At 44.1% G+C, this 20,910-nt stretch overlaps 1 protein-coding gene across 3 annotated transcripts in view; it reads left to right on the top strand.

Annotated features, from left to right (window-relative positions):
* Window positions 1–20,910, top strand: part of PALLD (palladin, cytoskeletal associated protein) — a 328,505-nt gene that overhangs the window by 88,894 nt on the left and 218,701 nt on the right. The window contains exon 1 of one of the 3 annotated variants that reach the window (XM_044297039.1): window positions 10,950–11,104. The exons of the other annotated variants lie outside the window; for them this stretch is intronic. The gene's annotated coding sequence lies outside the window, so the exon portion shown is untranslated. Of the gene's footprint in view, window positions 1–10,949; window positions 11,105–20,910 lie in introns of those variants that run through there. 3 annotated transcript variants of the gene reach the window in all.

Here is a 20,910-nt window from a genome sequence, read left to right on the forward strand (position 1 = left end):
CTTCTTTCCAAAATGGGGTCACTTGTGGCGTAGTTATACTGCCCTGGCAATTTAGGGGCCCAAATGTGTAAGAAGTACCTTGAAATCAAAATGTGTAAAAAATGGCCTGCGAAATCCGAAAGGTGCCCCTTTGCCCACCTTGGCTGCAAAAAAGTGTCACACATCTGGTATCGCCGTACTCAGGAGAAGTTGGGCAATGTGTTTTGGGGGGTCATTTTACATATACCCATGCTAGGTGAGAGAAATATCTTGGCAAAAGACAACTTTTCCCATTTTTTTATACAAAGTTGGCATTTGACCAAGATATTTTTCTCACCCAGCATGGGTATATGTAAAATGACTCCCCAAAACACATTCCCCAACTTCTCCTGAGTACGGCGATACCACATGTGTGACACTTTTTTGCAGCCTAGATGCGCAAAGGGGCCCAAATTCCTTTTAGGAGGGCATTTTTAGACATTTGGATCCCAGACTTCTTCTCACACTTTCGGGCCCCTAAAAAGCCAGGGCAGTATAAATACCCCACATGTGACCCCACTTTGGAAAGAAGACACCCCGAGGTATTCAATGAGGGGCATGGCGAGTACCTAGAAATTTTTTTTTTTTTTGCATAAGTTAGCGGATATTGATTTTTTTTTGTTTTTTTCTCACAAAGTCTCACTTTCCGCTAACTTAGGACAAAAATTTCAATCTTTCATGGACTCAATATGCCCCTCACGGAATACCTTGGGGTGTCTTCTTTCCGAAATGGGGTCACATGTGGGGTATTTATACTGCCCTGGCTTTTTAGGGGCCCTAAAGCGTGAGAAGTCTGGAATATAAATGTCTAAAAATGTTTACGCATTTGGATTCCGTGAGGGGTATGGTGCGTCCATGTGAGATTTTATTTTTTGACACAAGTTAGTGGAATATGAGACTTTGTAAGAAAAAACAAAAACAAACAAAAAATGTCCGCTAACTTGTGCCAAAAAAAATGGCTGAATGGAGCCTTACCAGGGGGGGAGTGATCAATGACAGGGGGGTGATCAATGACAGGGGGGTGATCACCCATATAGACTCCCTGATCACCCCCCTGTCATTGATCACCCCCCCTGTAAGGCTCCATTCAGACGTCCGCATGATTTTTACGGATCCATGGATACATGGATCGGATCCACAGAACGCATGCGGACGTCTGAATGGAGCCTTACAGGGGGGTTATCAATGACAGGGGGTGATCAGGGTAATCAGGGTGATCACCCCCCTGTCACTGATCACCCCCCCTGTAAGGCTCCATTCAGACATCCGCATGATTTTTTACGGATCCATGGATACATGGATCGGATCCACAAAACGCATGCGGACGTCTGAATGGAGCCTTACAGGGGGGTTATCAATGACAGGGGGTGATCAGGGTAATCAGGGTGATCACCCCCCTGTCACTGATCACCCCCCCTGTAAGGCTCCATTCAGACATCCGCATGATTTTTTACGGATCCATGGATACATGGATCGGATCCACAAAACGCATGCGGACGTCTGAATGGAGCCTTACAGGGGGGTTATCAATGACAGGGGGTGATCAGGGTAATCAGGGTGATCACCCCCCTGTCACTGATCACCCCCCCTGTAAGGCTCCATTCAGACATCCGCATGATTTTTACGGATCCATGGATACATGGATCGGATCCGTAAAAATCATGCGGACGTCTGAATGGAGCCTGACAGGGGGGTGATCAATGACAGGGGGGTGATCAATGACAGGGGGTGATCAGGGAGTGTATATGGGTGATCACCCGCCTGTCATTGATCACCCCCCTGTAAGGCTCCATTCAGACGTCCGCATGATTTTTACGGATCCATGGATACATGGATCGGATCCGTAAAAATCATGCGGACGTCTGAATGGAGCCTTACAGGGGGGTGATCAATGACAGGGGGGTGATCAATGACAGGGGGTGATCAGGGAGTGTATATGGGTGATCACCCGCCTGTCATTGATCACCCCCCTGTAAGGCTCCATTCAGACGTCCGCATGATTTTTACGGATCCATGGATACATGGATCGGATCCGTAAAAATCATGCGGACGTCTGAATGGAGCCTGACAGGGCGGTGATCAATGACAGGGGGTGATCAGGGAGTGTATATGGGTGATCACCCGCCTGTCATTGATCACCCCCCTGTAAGGCTCCATTCAGACGTCCGCATGATTTTTACGGATACATGGATACATGGATCGGATCCGTAAAAATCATGCGGACGTCTGAATGGAGCCTGACAGGGCGGTGATCAATGACAGGGGGTGATCAGGGAGTGTATATGGGTGATCACCCGCCTGTCATTGATCACCCCCCTGTAAGGCTCCATTCAGACGTCCGCATGATTTTTACGGATCCATGGATACATGGATCGGATCCGTAAAAATCATGCGGACGTCTGAATGGAGCCTGACAGGGCGGTGATCAATGACAGGGGGTGATCAGGGAGTGTATATGGGTGATCACCCGCCTGTCATTGATCACCCCCCTGTAAGGCTCCATTCAGACGTCCGCATGATTTTTACGGATCCATGGATACATGGATCGGATCCGTAAAAATCATGCGGACGTCTGAACGGAGCCTGACAGGGGGGTGATCAATGACAGGGCGGTGATCAATGACAGGGGGGTGATCAGGGAGTTTATATGGGGTGATCAGGGGTTTATAAGGGGTTAATAAGTGACGGGGGGGGGGGTGTAGTGTAGTGTAGTGTGGTGTTTGGTGGGACTGTACTGACCTACCTGAGTCCTCTGGTGGTCGATCCTAACAAAAGGGACCACCAGAGGACCAGGTAGGAGGTATATTAGACGCTGTTATGAAAACAGCGTCTAATATACCTGTTAGGGGTTAAAAAATTCGGAACTCCAGCCTGCCAGCGAGCGATCGCCGCTGGCAGGCTGGAGATCCACTCGCTTACCTTCTGTTCCTGTGAGCGCGCGCGCCTGTGCGCGCGCGTTCACAGGAAATCTTGCGTCTCGCGAGAAGACGCGTATATGCGTCCAGGAGGAATAAAGCAACCACCTCCCGGACGCATATACGCGTACGGCGGTCGGGAGGTGGTTAAAAAGTGGGTTTTGGAAATGTTACAAAAATTTTTAAGAATTGCTTCTAAACTTCTAAGCCTTTCTAACGTCCCCAAAAATTAAATTACATTTCCAAAATGATGCCAACATAAAGTAGACATATAGGGAATGTTGTGTAATAAATATTTTATGAGGTATCACTTTCTGTTTTAAAAGCAGAGAAATTGAAATTTTGAAAATTGCGAATGTTTCGAAATTTTGGGTAAATTTGGGATTTTTTCATAAATAAAGGTGAAATATATTAACTCATATTTATGACCATCATGAAGTACAATGTGTCACGAGAAAACAATCTCAGAATGGCTTGGATAAATAAAAGTGTTCCAAAGCTATTACCACATAAAGTGACACTTGTCAGATTTGTAAATTTTGACCTGGACACTGGGGCATCAATGACCCTTGGTCATGAAAGGGTTCAAGGGAATCTGAGTCCTCTGGCAAGCTCTATTAAGTATAATAAGACATGTACAAAACATCTGCTGCTGACTCCAGATCAGTAAGGCCTCGTTCACACTTCAGTGTTTAGTCAGTGATTTCCATCAGTGATTTGTGAGCCAAAACCAGGTGCAACTCTAAACACAGAACAGGAGCAGATCTTTCCCTTCTACCTCATGTCTGTGGAGGCTCCACTTCTGGTTTTGGCTCACAAATCACTGATGGAAATCACTGACCAAACACTGAAGTGTGAACGAGGCCTAAGGGAGAGTTCACATCTCTGTTTCATTTTCTGTTCTTCTGATCCGTGAAAAACAGAAGAAAAAAAAAACAGGATCCTGTGGAAAAAAAATGGATCCTGTTGCATATTTGGCCTGCTTGCAGTACTTTTTTTTCCGTCTTAACAAAAACGGATCTCAGATAGAAATGGCTCAAAGAGATGCCAAATGTGCAACAGAATACCAATTTTTATTTTTTGGTCCTTTTGATGGTTCAAAAGAACGGAAAATGAAACGATGATGTGAACTCTCCCTAACTTGTATGTTGATACTCACCCTCAAACCCCTGCAATGCTCCCATAAACCGGCCATGAGATGTATAGAGAGGACTTCTCCATTATGTGTGCATGCACAGGAGTCCTATCAATGTATTTCATGGTTGATTTGTGGGCACACAGCAGAGGAACAGGGCGAGTATCGATATATAAAAAACTGATCCAGAGTCAGCAGCAGGTGTTCTATACATGTACTACTCTACTTATATCGTTTTTCTTGTGTTTTAATACTGAAAAAAAAATTGGGAAAAAAATTATTTTTTCTTTGCATTGCATTCTGACCCCCTTTTTTATGTTACATCTACGGAGCTGTGTGAGGGCTTCTTTTTTGCAGGGCGATCTGTATTTTTTATTAATATCATGTTGGAGTGTGTTGGACGTTTTCATCCCTTTTTATTCCATTTTTTGTGGGCGGTAAAGAGACCAAAAAAACGTTGAATCGGTCATTTTGACTTTTCTTCCATTTCACCATTTGCAGTATGGGATATGTTACTAGTTTGGGCATTTTCGCACACAGCGATGGCCATGATACTTATTTTTTTATTGTCTACATATTTTATTTACATTTTGGGGAAAGATTTGATTTTTTTACTTTTTTTTTTTATAGTTCCCATAGGGAACTGTAACAAGCAATCATCAGATTGCTTCTCTCATATACTCCAATGCATTAGCATTGGAGTGTATGAGAAATCCACTGCATTACTATGGAGCCCTGCCACAGGCAAGGGATCCATAGAAAGCAATGTGCAGAAGCCTCTTGTTACTTTGGAGGACATATGCTGCAGCACACTGTAATCGGCTTCCCCGATACTTACCTTGGTTGTACAGATGCCATGGTCACATTTGACCACGGCATCTAAAGGCTTACAAGTCCACAATCGGCATTAAGGCCAGTCATGGACATGAGTCCCAGGTGCTGTTTAAAACAGTAAGTACCTGGCAGCTATGGCGTCCGCTCCGCTCGCCATTTTTAAAGTCCCGGCCAGCGTCACACATGTCCTGTGCTGGTCAAGAAGGTGTTATTTTATGGTATATTGAAAATGGCTTATGTACTATTGTCAGTAGGTCTTAGACTGCTCTATGCCCTGTGCTGTCACATGACTTTTTTAGAGATGTGATTTCAAAGTCGTAGGAAAATTGCAGCTGCATGCGACTTGCATTGTGGTCTGTGATGGCAAAATCGTTGGCCACTTGTGACCTGAGATGAAAACTAAACACCTATAAAGAGAGAATCTGATCTAGGATTGATCTGATATTTGTTAATGATTCTATGTTAACTTTGATTTCTACAGTTAAACAGGGCCGTGTTTAATATTGATTGGACCCTGGGCAAAAACTTACTTGGGCCCCCTGGATCCCGCCTTCCCACACCTTAGCAGGCAATCACGCTCTCCACCACAACACACACACAAAAAATCCACACATCTGGTAGAGTCCAGTGAATGACTGTAAATACTTCCAGTTCTGAAGACTCCAGCGGCTCAGGATCAGTGCTCTGGGCAGCTGGGCTCAGGCTGGAAGTGGGCACCGCTCTGCAGGAAGGAGACCAGGGCTCGGCTCACCCTAGTGTTACAGTGCACCCCAGCACCGCACAGTATGCAGTATAGCACCCTATAGTATACAGCACCACACAGTATGCAGTATAGCACCCTATAGTATACAGCACCACACAGTATGCAGTATAGCACCCCACACTATACAGTACCCCACAGTATATAGTAGAGCAGTATAGCAGCCCACAGTATACAGCACCACACACTATACAGTACCCCACAGTATATAGTAGAGCAGTATAGCAGCCCATAGTATACAGCACCACACAGTATGCAGTATAGCACCCCACACTATACAGTACCCTACAGTATATAGTAGAGCAGTATAGCAGCCCACAGTATACAACACCTCACAGTATACAGTAGAACAGTATAGCACCTCACCGTATACAGCACACTAAACTATACACGATACAGCACCCGACACTATACAGCCCCCCAAACTATACAGTACAGCAGTATAGTACTCCAAAATATACAGCACCCACAGTTTACAGTATAAAGCCCCCCACAGTATACAGCCCAGCAGTATAGCACTCCACAATATACAGCACCCACAGTATACAGTATACAGCCCCCCACACTATACAGTACAGCAGCATAGCACTCCACAGTATACAGTATACAGCCTCCCACAGTATACAGCCCCCACAGTATACAGGCCCCCACACTATACAGCACCCCACTATACAGTAGTTTACAGTATATTAGCATAACAGCCCCTGTCACCCTTTTCTGATGTAATCTTCACAAAAAAAGCTCCACAGTTGAGGCAAACTTCCACAGCAACACTCCTGGTAGAAAGGACCTTGATGACCTCATAGCCATGTGACCAGTAATATTGCTAGGTTACTGGTCACATGGTGATTATGTCATCTAAGGTCCTAGAGAATCACAGCTCTCACAGTACGCTGCCTGGAGTGCCGGCAGGCATGGCATGGCAGCACCCCCTGTGTAGCTGACAGCCTGACACCCGGGGCAGTGGCTAGCAGGGCTCAAGAGGCAGCTGCCTTGGGCCCCCCAGGAGCAACTGGGCCCAGGGCAACTGCCCCTTTTGCCCCTTGTAAAAGACAGCCCTGCAGTTAAATACGAAACCAGGGGCCTTTCAGACCATTCCCCAAAGTCTGTTTCTGTAGCCGAGTCAAGTGGGAATAGTACTTTATGGTTGATTAGATAGAATAAATCCAGAACACATAGAGAAATAAAGATTTTTTTAGAGAATAATATAGGTTCTACGTCTAAAGTTATGGCATGGCAAGCACTTAAGGGGAGTTTATTATAGTAAAATTAAACATCCTAACAAGGAAATAAATCATAGGAAGGATCATTTATTGAAAAGGCTGAAGGCTTCAGGGGCCAATTATATATGTAAGGGGGGACCAGAAGAGCTACTGGACTTTAGAGAGGCACAGCTGGAACATGATATATTTTTGCAAAATCAGGTGTTTGAAATGAATCAAAAGCAGAGAAGATTTAAGAACACTGGTATAGCGGGCAAATATTTAATATTTCTGATTAAAGGTCAGGAAAAAAAGAGTATAATATCATATCTAAAGGGCTTGATTTATGAAATTAAGGAGTTTCTGGATACCATTAATATTCCTAAAATATCCAAAGAACAAGCTCGGGAGTTAGTGGCCCCAGTCACGTTACAGGAGCTCCGAGAGATGTTGTTAAAGTTTTTTTTTACTATTGAAGACCTATCCTCTGCTGCTGTCTATGTCAATGACCGTAGACCGCAACAGCCGACAGGAAGAGAGAAGGGAGACAGCACGTGAGCACTGCGCTCCATCTCCTCATACAGCTGATTGGCGGTGGTGCTGGGTGTCGTACCACCGATCTGATACTAATGACCTATCCTTAGGATAGGTCATCACTATTAAAAGCCCGGGGAACCCCTTTAAGCTCTCCCTCAAATAAATCCCCAGGAATAGATAGAATACCATTTGAAATTTGGTGTAAGCATCAGGACTTAATACTTCCTTTTTACTTTGAAACATTAGAGGAAGTTTTTGCTAATAATAAACCACAGCGTCGGGCATTGAATATCCTTATTTTAAAACCGGGTAACCACAGGAGGATATGGGGTATTATAGACCTAAATCACTTATGAATTCTGATTCAAAGTTATTGGCTAAGGTCTTGGCCAATCGGTTGGTTAAGGTTATTCCAGTTATTATACATAAAGACCAGAATGGTCTAATAGGTTAATTAATTATAATTTACGTCGCCTTTATTTGAATCTACAGATGTGCAAAAGGTTTAGTTCAGATCAGTATGACATGTCATTTCTATCTTTAAACATATCTAAAGCCTTTGATAGCACAGAATGGCCTCGTCTTTGGTTAGTGGTTTGGTAAGTGGGTCAAGATATTATATAATGAACCGGTGGCAAGAGTGAAGTCGAACAATGCGGTTTCATCTTCTTTTGTGATAAAAGGGGGGGCAGGGATGCCCATTGTCCTTTTCTTTGTTTGCAATTATAATGGAACCTCTAGCAAAGGCAGGATCACAATATAAAAGGGTTCAAACTTCAACAGGAGCCAGAGAAAATCTCACTATATGCTGATGAGGTATTGCTATTTTTAAAACGTTCGTCAAAGTCATTAGAATGTGTATTATTTTGGATAAATTCATTGCCCCTACTGAGATAAATTGATCTGTATGCTGTTAAGTAAACATCTACAGGACTCTTTTGGTCTTAAAGTAATTCCCTCCGGGGGCCCATTTTTAAATATTTGGGAATTAATAAGTAGTGACCCGGGGCAGTATGTAACCCTCAATGTATTGCCGCTTTTAGCGGATATCCGTAAGCGCATAAAGGTCTGGATTAAAATGCCAATTGGGTTTGCGGATAAAATAACATAAGACAGTTTTGTTGTCACGCCTCTTACATATCTTTTCTAATTCCCCCATGTGTATTAATGATGGTATATTTAAATCTATAGATGCTATATATGGAGGGGTACACCATCAAGGTTACAAATGGTAGATTGTCAAATGGAGTTTTCTATGTTCTCCCTGTGTTTGCATGCGCTTCCTCTGGGCAATCCGGTTTCCTACCACACTCCAAAGACATACTGATAGGGACAGCTCCATTAGAGACAATGTGACGCTAATGTCTGTAAAGCGCTGCGGAATGTAGTAGCGCTATATAAGTGCATTTAATAAATAGTCAAATAGAAGAAATACATGGAGGACTAGGCCTAGCTTTAGGATTTATTTTCTGTCATCCCAGTTGAAATATAATTTTTTTTGGGGAGGAATTATTTAGTATAAACAGGAGAGATTTTTTCTTAAATAAAAGTTTGAAAGATTTATTCTTTAATACAATTAGTGGAGGCAGGTTTTTTCAGGAGACAGCCATTCTATCAAATAGATATATTTAAGATGGTCCATAAGACTTGGAATTGGGCGAGGAAGGAGGGAACGATAACAGGCTCTATACCCACAATACCATTATGGGATAATACTTTCCTAAGGGTTAAAGGTAATGTGGAAATGAAAAAATTTCTGGACAACGAGGGGGCTCTTCTTTCTTTCTCAATTATATAATAAACCTGGGTGGTTAATAACATTCCACGATGTACAAAGAAGCACATAGGCTATATGACATTGTACTAATTCATGTCATTAATGAGAATAAGAATAACCCTAGGATCCTGATACAAACTTGTCCTTTGTTGGATGAGATTGTAGGGATTTACACTGCTAAAGGGGCCACTTCCAAGTTATATAGAGAAGTGATACAGAGGGAGGGTCATCTAGTCTCCCTCAAAGAAAAATGGGCCAAAGCGGGTTTGCCCATCCGGAGGAGGAATGGTCAAAGTAATGTAGGTTACCGACCAAATGTTACCAAGCGTTGACCATAGAATGAATTAGTTTACGTTTATAGATAGGCTATACTGCTATGAAATTGAGGGACACAGATAAATGTCCTAAGTGTAATCAGGAGGGTGCAGACTGGATACACCTTTGCTGACGTTGCCCCAAGCCTGTCAGATACTGGCAAGAGATATAATAAGTTATATACAGGTTAAGTCTGGAAAGAGTATTCCATTGGATGTATTATATTACTGTATTATAGGCGACTTAACAGGTATTGAGCACCGTTTTCGTGATGGAGTGTATGAGTTAATGTTTTCTGTGAGAATGACAAACGCCAAACAATGATTCTCTAATAAGGTCCCAATGCTTACTATGTATATAGTAATTCATTGGGCCATCAACCATCCCTAGCCCCCCCCCCCCCCAGCATGTTTCGCCGTGGCTTCTTCACAAGGAATACTCCATATCACTCTTCTCAGCTCCTCCTGCTCTATAACATGCTGCCTGTAGATTACATTGCATTTTCATAGTGACAGGTTCTCTGTAATTCCGAAAAAATTACATGCCTGGATATGTTGCTCATTAGATATAATGACATATCTTTATAGAGAACCTTTCATCTCTCCCAACAAGTCTGTTTTAGTAACTACTCGCATACCATTCTTCATATAACTATCATATATTGTGCCATTCCCCCATTATTCCTACTCATGGTTTCTGAATGACCAGGGATCAGCAATAAAGGTCCATCAGTTGTGAGGGTGTCCCTTCACATCCATTGACAGCACTAACTGGATAGTGTAGACACACCACCCCCAAGTGGTAACACCTAGTTGTACCTCTATTAATAAACTTCTAGTGGGAATAATAGAGGAATGGTGCAACATAAAGTAAAGAACTGCCAACAATCTGCAATAAATGTCCGTCAATTGTAAGGGTGTCCCTGCACATCTATTGACAGCATGAACTGGATAGTGCAGGCACACCACCCCCCAACTGGTAACACCCAGTCGTACCTGTTTTAATAAACATCTATCAGGAATAATAGAGGAATGGCGCAACACAAAGTAATAAGAATAGATGCTGCCGAATACGTTAAACAGACATGTCAGGAGAGGTGACGTTGCTGACATTTGCTTTGTGTGAATGGTCTTTAGATCAGCAGTATGGATTTAGACTGTAAGCTCATGAGGCTAGTAACGGGAAGCCGTCCATGTTAAAAGCAGATGGTAGAACTTTGAATTTACCTCTCCAGTCTGGCAGTGCATTCCTTGCCCTTCTCTGACTGCAGGAGCCCATTGAAATCCCCAGACAATGGTAGGTCCACACAGCAGATAGAAGGGAGGAGGAACTGAGGGAAGATGACAGTGAGTGTTATTTTTGGTTGTTAGCATTCCTCCCCAAAATACACACCCTGGCTCCAAACACAGAGCAGTGCCTGCCCTCCTCACATGTAGCCAGGAGAGGACTAGCACACGACTTCCTCCTCCTTCCCGGGCAGGAGTCTTTGTTGTGTGGGATCTGGAGGAGTTGGGAGAAGGTCTGTCTACATGTGACTGCCTGGAATGTGACTGCTGGGATTTCTACTTCACTCTGCACATTGTGAAGACTGTGCCTACTGCTCCAGCTCTGGTGAGTGACAGCTTTACAGCCAGGGCTTCTACTTCTTCTTAGGGATGACTTTATCCTATGTTTCTTCACTGTTAGGTTCACCTAAACCCCTATAAGAAAGCGCAGATCAGGACATCATGATGAGTCCTGCCAAAAGGCAAACTCATCTCTGCTACATACTGTATGTGCATTGCTAAATCTGTCTGGGCACTTGTGTAAATTAATGAATGAAACGTGACACCCGTATATGCGGCGTGATCTTCTTGGTTATCCGTCCAGTTATTATTAGTTTGTTAGTTTTTTTGGTTGAGTGTATGTGATATTCCTGTCTATTTCTGGCTGTAGGTTGTTTTCTCAGTGTAGGTGACGATAGTGCTGTCACACAGGAGGGGACGTGGCTGTCAATCATTAACACCAGGATCTCATGTACTGCCCATTGCTCATCCAGGGATCAGAGACATTAGGTAGATAGGACCACTAATGATGGCGGATCGGAAATCCCTTGATTTATGATGATAATCATGTCACATATTTGGCAATCCATAAGATTTAGATTTAATGTTTCTATTATGTGTCATTTGATCTGATCCTAAATATTGGATCATTATTTTTTCCTTGCTATTTTTTCAATTGTTTGGCGGAGTTATTCGCTATGTATGAATTCAGTAATCAGAGGAATAATCGCCAGTCTCTGAAACTTTTCAAACCTGGAAAACCTCCTATTTTTATTATGTTGCAGCGATATATTTATAGGGCTTGTCTACTTTGTGCATCTCCTTGTTATATCTCCAAATAGACTGAGTAGAGATAAGTGTCTCTCTATTAAACCTTCTAGCTAAGGAGGACCACAGATGGACACCCTCTACTACTTTATTTTAAAGGGTCACTGAGTTTTGATAGGTCATAGAGACATATAATTAGTTTTGATCTGTGAGGGTCTGAGCGCGGAGAAGCCCACAGATCACTAGATCGAGGAGAGAGAAGCCCTCGCATATCGCGCTCACTCTCCTCACAGCAGAGGACGGGATCAAGACCGGCCCACAGACTTTCTATTGAGTCCATTCCTTTCAACGAAGAGAGAGAGCACAATATGCACGCACTTCTCTCTCCTCGTTCCAGCGATCGGTGGGGGTCTCAGCGCTCAGACGCTCACGAATCATAACTTTGGATATGTCTTTATCACATATCAAGCGTTTTACCAAAACTTAGTGACCCTTCAAGCTCTCCTTACTCCGCGGAGGTGCAATCTTGACACTTTCCAAATAGGACAGCTTTTTAAGAGGACTGATAAATTCATCATAATGCCTCAATAAAGGGCACTAGGGTCTGACTAGGCTGTAGCGTATATAGCCATTGCTCTCCTTGCATTTTGTACTTGTCTGGTCCAATATCAGATAAAAATGGGGCTAATTTCTCAACAGAGGAAAAACTGGAGTGTGACTTTAAATATGTCTGTTTGTGTAAAGGTAGCAGTCCGTGCGCCAAATTCCGCCATCTCATTCTATGTATATAGAGAGTATAATGACTGCCTGGCAGCAGAGCGTGGCCCTCACTCGGCGACCTGGCTAACATTATCAGCTGGGTACACCTGTCAGGAGAGGTTACAGACTGATCAGGGCACGGCAGGCGGCATTACATGTCAGTCTGCTGCTTAACAGGTGGATGTACAGCATGTGAGCTTACTGGCTGGTCTGGACTGGTTTACTGGGAACAGCATCTGTCACTGGGATTGTATGTACAAGGCAGATACGCAGCACTTGTCTGTACGCCTCAGTCGCTTTGATCTCCTGGAAGGTTGTTGATATTTGATTGTCCCTTGCATTTAAAGGTGCGGAGCTAAAGCCGGCTGTAAGAAAAGCCGTTCTGGATTACATAACCGCGACACCTCTGCGAGCAGAATGATTTATTCTGACCGATAGGAACCTATTTCATCAATCAGGCGGTTTACTGAAATGTTAAAGGAACCCAGCAAAGAGTGCTACTACCACATAATCAAAGACATCGATTGTCCATGGTGATTTTGCGACATTGGGTCAGGAATGGTGCCCCCCCCCCATTATACCAGATACATTACCGGTTAAAGGGGTTATCCCATGATTAATATAGAAAATGGAGATCTGACACCATACATTACATATGAAGAAATCCCGGCAGCCGTGGCTTGCTTCCAAGTATATTCTTTTATTTCATTAAATATGAAATAAAGGAATATACTTGGAAGCAAGAGACGGCTGCCAGGATTTCATCATACGTTCCATGTGGAGTTTGCTCCTTCCCGCTGCAACGTGAACGTTTGAGTCGAGTGCCGGCTGGATTTGAATTTGACCATACAGTACATGATAATCCCTTTCTAATAAAGCCAGAACCAGCCCTGTACCTCACATGGATCCAGAGATCTCTCCATTCACTGCTCCAATTGTTCTGCTAGATTTATTTCAAGCTGGTAACTCAGGGGGGAATGCACTGTCTCTGGGGGGAGGGCATGTCCCTTCTGCTGCAGCTGGTGGCATGGAACTGAGCATATATGTCAACCTCAGCAAGCTGGACAAAGAATTTAGAAAAAGGGCAAACAGCAGGTGGCGCTATACAGATAGATTTCATTGAATAAATTGAAAAAATTTAGAAGTTCAGAAATAAGCCAGTATTCGCAAAGACCACGGGGCTGAATTATCAACAGGGAAAAAATTGGAGTATGTCTTTAATAATTTGTATAAAGGTAACTGTCTGTGCTCACGCTGCTTGATAAATTTAGAGCAGTTGCAGAATTATATTTTCTCCCTCCACATCAGGTCAGGAGCGGAGTCCCCTTATGCATCACTTGATAAATAAGACTTAGGGCTCATGCACACGGCCGTTGCCCGGCAGGGGCGTAGCTAATGACTCATGGGCCCTGGTGCAAGAGTTCAGCTTGGGCCCCCCTTCCCTCAGTGTGTTGTGTGTCTTCTTATGTGGCACAAGGGTCTTTGGGGCCCCTCATGCTCCTGGGCCTGGTAGCGACTGCTACCTCTGCACCCCCTATAGCTGCGCCCATGTTGCCCGGCCATGGCCATATTGCGGTCCGCATACAGCAGGTGCGCAATACACGGGCACTGGCCGTGTGCACCCCGCATCACAGATGCGGACCCATTCACTTGACCGCCAGATGTGGATCGCGGACCCCATTCAAGTGACTGTGCCCGTGCATTGCGGACTGCAATTTGCAGTCCGCAGCACGGGCCAGGCCAGAACACGGTCGTGTGCATGAGCCTTTAATGTGGGCTTATCCAGGAATGTATAATGACCTATCCTCAGGATGGGTCATAATTATCACATTGGAGAGGTCTGAGTCGTGGCACTCCACCGTGCTCACCGGAGATCTGTTCTTGATATCGGATATTGCAGCTCAGACCCATTGACTTCAATGGGACTGAGCTGCAAATAGCACGTGACCGATGTACAGTGATGTCTCATGGCCTAGGAAGAGGCCGCAGCATTCATGGAGCCCCGGTCTCTTCTAACAGCTGACACCCAGGACCCCCGACGATCTGATACTGATGACCTATCCAGGGCATAGGTCATCATTATAAATGACTAGATAACTCCTTTACAGTGTTACTGTATTTTGGGAAAACTTTTGATAGATACATTTCCAAAGTATTCATTAGTAGGGGTATGAGTGCTGAGACCCCTACTGATTGCTAGAACGAGGAGAGAGAAGTGCTCACACGAGCGCACGCTCTCTCCCCTCTGCAGAAGATGGACTCATTAGTAAGTCTATAGTCTCGATTCAGTCTCTCTCCTCGTTCTACTGATCAGTGGTGGGCTGAGCACTCGGACCCTCGCCAATCAAATGAGTGAAGGAGACATCACATGGAGGTGATGTGTCTGGTCACATGACCCTCCTTCTGCAGCCATTTTATGGACAAGACCTCTGTGTGGATAGTACAAAAGACCTAGAAAACAAGGAAGCATACCTTATGAAATATAGAACATGGTGCAGAATTTCAACAAAGGCTACATTAGTAAGAGCCAAATAATCATCTCACAAACACATTGATCAACAGTAACCAGAAAGTGGCCAATCCCTTTAAGTGGCACAGATTAGGATCCTATGAGCTGTTGGCTGCAAGGCCAGACAACCCCTTTAAGAATGAGCAGTGTAGTCCATTCTGTTCGCTCTCATTGATCATTCCACATAGCTGCCAACTGACTGCCACTAGTTGCACTGCAATGCTTTTGGCCAGGACTTACTTTGAAAGGGTTCAAATAAACCGTGCACCTCACTTTTTCCATTGCCTCCTCCTTCTACAGTATGTCTCTTTTCTCCTCTTCAAAGAATGCCGGCCCAAATCCTTTAAAGCTTCACGTATATGAAATGCCTTGTAGGATGTGTTTTGTGATGGGTCTGATGCAGAATGGTATCTATCAGCCTGTGTGCAGGAACCGGTGGAATGCTGCGATGAATAGCTGACCCTTCCCCCATTTGTATGGTAAAGAATACACTTACTTTGTGAATACCTATTAGAAACCATTACCAAGCATTTTGTGTTGTTAACTAAAATAGTTTAAAGATTACCATCCCGGAACTGAGGGAAGGGATAAAATGAGAAGCGGCGTGACGTCTTATTCTTGTAGGTCTCCTCCTGTTTATTCCAGTCTACGTGATACTTTCTTCCTCCCTAATTATAGAGCGTTAATAGCCAGGATCCCAGCATAGCGCACTGCTTTCTGCAGAGCCCCCTCTGTTCCCATGTGGCAGGCCTGTCAGGTTTCACTGCCAAGTGGCAGCTGCAGCCCCTGGACAGACAAGGCTGCTGAGCGTCGGCTTCAGACCGTCTACACACTTGCATTTGGAGATCGTCATTGTGGGAGAGAAGGTTTATAATATTTTTATACCCTTGGTAAACCATTGTTATCTACAGTATTTGTCTATTTAGAGCCACCCTCCGGTTCAAGAATAAAACTTCACATTAAAGGGGTATTCCCTGGGGTGGGATTCAAATTTTTAACAACAGGTTCCCTACTGAACGGCGGACACGCAACGTCACAACACATGTTTACATATACATACACCATATGTATGCAACACACATACAGATAAATACACCATCTACAAGATACACATACATAAATACACCATATATATGCAACACACATACACATCAATACACCATAAACAAGATACACATACATAAATATACAGTATATACACTACATAAATACACTATATACATGGTACACATACATACATACACGATATATACACTACACACATACACATAAATACACTATATACATGGTACACATACATACACTATATATACACTACACACACATACCTCCCAACTAAGGAGCGGCATGCAAAGCAATGGAACTGAACATCTCCAGCTGCCCTGCCGCCACCAGAGCACCAGATCAGGACTCAGCCGATAATACGGTTCTCTGATCTAGTTGTAATTTTAACAACCGGATCTGGAGAACTGGAGGGAACTGGCTGAATCCACTGCCTGGGTATTCCCATCTCAGACAATGGGGGCATATCGCTAGGATATTACCCCATTGTCTGATAGGTGTGGGTCCCACCTCTATGACCCGCACCTACACCGAGAACGAAGACCTGAAAGTGGTGGAGGGCGCACTGCGCACGCGCAGCTACCCTCTATTCATTTCTATGGGGCCGCCAAAAATAGACGAGCGTTAGCTCAGCTATTTCCGTAGGCCCCATAGAAATGAATGGGAGCGATGGCCATTTCTATGGAAAGAGCGCTTGGTGGTGGTCAGACCTGGGGTCCTCCGGCCACTACCTTCCCCATTCCGTTCTCGATCTAGGTGCGGGTCCCACTGCTGGGACCAGCATCTATCAGAAGATGGGGACATATCCTAATAATATGCCCCCATTGTCTCAGATTGGAATACCCCTTTAACTAGGGAACAAACAGAACACTTACATGGTGCAGATCACCGATTCCCAGCTCCTCTTCTGCCATCCAAAATGGCCTCAAAGCTTCTCAGTCTACCTGATGCATACTATGCAATGGGTTGTCCAAGACACTTCCTGCTTGTCCACGCGTACTCTTGGACTGGCGAGAGAAGTGCTGGGCAACCTGAGAGCAGAAGAAGGGTTCTGGACTACCAAATGTACAGTCTGCATCAGGTGGTCTGAGAAGTTTTGAGGCCATCTTGGATGGCAGAAGAGGAGCCTGGGAATCATTGGGTCTGCAGCTGAAAAAGAAGGCTCTGTAAATGTTCAGTTAGTGCCCTGATCTTTTTATTCTTGAACCGAAGGGTCGCTTTAAGATTCTTGCACTTCTATGGTTAAAGGCCAAAAGATGGAAAAGTTAACAAATGACTTTCACTGTTCGCAGTGTGCATTTCCCAGAAGACTGAAATATTTCCTTGTGTTGTTTGATGTAGCCACAATTACCACAATGGAATGTTTCCTTGCGTTTATAGGCCTTGCCTCTCATTTCCCTCCTTTAAATGACTGCTCATTATAATTCTCCATATCAGGATTTTTTGGCACTGTATAAATTGCAGCCTCAGGTTTATTACAGATTTCTCTTTAGATAAAACACCAGCCTTTCTTTCAATCATGTAAGACTGTTATAGTGTTCATGTATGTTGGGAGCGTGTCCTGCACTTGTCCTTTCTTAGTGAAAATATGATTTTACACATTTGTGGAGTAAATTGCTGTTTTTGGGGTTGTCCCAGTATGACATATAGAGACCATAGAATCCCCCCGTCTGGCAGTGACGTCCTCTGTAGGAATCAGCGGTTTGCCAGGCGTGCACGCTTGAGCTTATGACGGTACCAGCAATGCGAATGAGGTTTAACAAAATCTCACCCACAGCCTGCAGAAAAAAATCCATACTGAAAATTGACTGCAGCGTTGATTTCAAATCCAAAGCGTGTCAATTTCCACTGCAGATTTCCACGGCAGATCTCTCTCCGCTTGCAATGCATAGGGTGAAATTTGTAGAAAATCCGCTGCAAAATCCACTACAAAAAGGCTTATAGTGCAGCGAACCCAAGAGAGGGGAGGAGGATAGGAGGAGTGGTAGTGGCTATGATGGTGATAGTTGTACTCGCTGGCGCTCCCAGGGGCTGTACTGTGATTGAAGGGCGCACCCTTTATTCCATTGGGGCACACCTTGGTATTGCCCGGTGTTAGTTGAATTGGGGTGCCCTTGATGGAGTATTTTCAGCTTGGTACAAGGCAGGATTGTGGATGCAGGGGCCGGTGACAATACCCAGGCCCATTGATTGCAATTAACACAGTATTTCTTTACAGAGTTGATGACAGGAGCAGTAGTACATATAGCAGCAAAAGGCACAGTTCCAAAGTATGTCACAATGCAGACTTCTACCAGTAGCAGTGTATAGGCAGCAACAGGCAGGCAATACAGTTCTTATTAACTCCTTCTGCAGTTCCTGGAGCGGGAGTTTCAAGAATTTGGCTAATGCATGCATGGGGGTCTAGTGGGTTCTAGACCTTTTCTCCATCTTTCAGGAGTACTCTCATAGTAGAGTGCTTCCTTGGCAGATGAGGTCTCAGGAGCTAGAACACGTAGATCTTGTCTCTTGCTCTGCGCAGATTAGACTCACTAACTAGCAAGTGGACGGACCAGGTCCATAACCCTGGTAACCTAAACAGTCTGCTAATTTTATAACTCTTCATTTACCAATAAATTGTCATTGAGTTTGCACACAACAAAGCAGCAGCATTTAAGAACATTGCATTAGCTCTTTTAGCTTTAGTTAACCCTTTGCAGTAGTCCTTCTAAGATACCGCAGGAGCACATGCAGATTTTGCTGCGAAAAAAATGTGTGGTGGAAATTTACTGCAATAAATCTGCTCTTTGTGGCCAAACCCTAACTGAGCCCTGCCTTTTAGAACTGCTGGGGGTTGCTGTTATGTGCAGCAAAAATGTCAGTTACCATAAGCCCTCTATTATGACATATTTACCATATTTTCGTGTCATCTCACACTTGATATATGGCTTCTGGTCTCTTCTATAAATATAACCTAGGAAAGGTTACAGATAAGTAAGTATATGTAGACTGTAGTGTTCATATTAATATGACACGTATCCTCGGAGATGTTATTCTCGTTCTCCTTCAGACATTGCACATAGTCAGACTGAAAACGGTTTCTCGGAGACTTTGAAGAATATGAAACTACTGTACAAAAGAGCTTCTGTAAAAGCAATCATCATGTCCTGCCAGCTGCTTGTGGTGTGTGCATATGCTTTCATAATAGGAAAACCTATACGCAGCTCTGCATGACATGTGGTTTGTGGTGCCGCTCTTTGATTTATAGAACTGGACTTTAGGATTCCAGAAATGACAATGGTGATTTATTTTTTATTTTTTGGAGAGTATATGTGTGTTTTTGTTGGTGTTGAGGCTATGTGTGGTCCCTTTTTATATCATCGTTTTATTACAGCGCTGTCTATCTCTGTTGGTCATTTTATCTCTGAGAGCCTCCATCGTTCACTGGTTGATTTTTGTGTAGGTCCATAGTTGGGGTCATGTAGGTCCTACTTTCATGTGCCGGGAATGGCATTCTTCATTAAGACATGTATTAAACATTAGGGGGCACATTTAGGCCACATGCACACGACCGTTGTGTGTTTTGCAGTCCGCAAATTGTGGATCTGTAAAACACGGATGGCGTCCGTGTGCATTCCGCAATTTGCGGAACGGCATGGACAGCCATTGATATAACTGCCTGTTCTTGTTCGCAAAACGGTCAAGAATAGGACGGGTTATATATTTTTTGCGAACCACAGAACGGAGCAACAGATGCGGACAGCACACGGAGTGCTGTCCGCATCTTTTGTGGGCCCCATTGAAGTGAATGGGTCCACATGCAAGCTGCAAAAGCTGCGGCTCGGATGTGGACCAAAACAACGTTCGTGTGCATGAGGCCTTTTAGACGCCATCTTAATAAAGCCCTGCACTGATTATGTAGAGGCGCCGGACAATATACCTACCTTGCTCCCTGGCTCTCGCATCGCTCCTGGTCTCCGCACAGCCGCCACTGCTTCTACCTGTGCGCGGATGAAAAAATGGTGTGTTGGGGTGGTGGGGTCAGCCAATGGCAGGCGGTGATGAGGACGAGCCTCCCTAGCATCGCGGGTGACGCTAGGAAGGCTTTTCCACATTGTAGCCTGCCATAGGCTGCCCCCCCCCCCCAACACCGGATGTTTTCATCTGCACATGAGGAGAAGCAGTGGGGACCAAGGTAAGTATATTGTGTGAGGCGTATTTCTGTTTGATAAATGACCTCCTAGGTACTTTGAATACTTTTGCACCTACAATGGTTAATAGATGTATGTACCTATGTAGGTTGGTCAAGGAAATCCAAATTCTGGGTAAATGAACCTAAGAACATTCCAGGGGAAATGAGTTATTTCTGGTGAAAATGGTTTTAGAGGGAAAATGTCTCAGTTTTGGTAAAACATCTGCCACTCTAAAGGTCAGCCATAAAGGTATAGTTATTCTGGAGAAAAAAAAGAATATGTTGTTTGTTTGCAAATACATGGTCTCAGGTTTGCAATGCTTGCCAACCACAAGTCACTAGGTAGTGCTCCAAATGGAGTGGCCCAACCTGCAGTGCACCTAAAACCTTATTTGCATAAAAATAAAAAGACACATTTCCTATGATTAGAGGACCATATTTTGCTACGTGGTGGTATGCTTTATTTGAAATTGATTTTGGAGGTGACAGAATTCCTTTAAAGTCATATTACAGATGTGATTTTGCAGTGCGGTTTTACACAAGATCGCATTGCAATACATTGTATGTAATATTTTGCAACGTGCACTTAAAGGGACATCAAGGG

This window comes from Bufo gargarizans, chromosome 1 (genome assembly GCF_014858855.1).
Source record: "Bufo gargarizans isolate SCDJY-AF-19 chromosome 1, ASM1485885v1, whole genome shotgun sequence".
In the NCBI taxonomy this organism is placed as follows: Eukaryota; Metazoa; Chordata; class Amphibia; order Anura; family Bufonidae; genus Bufo; species Bufo gargarizans.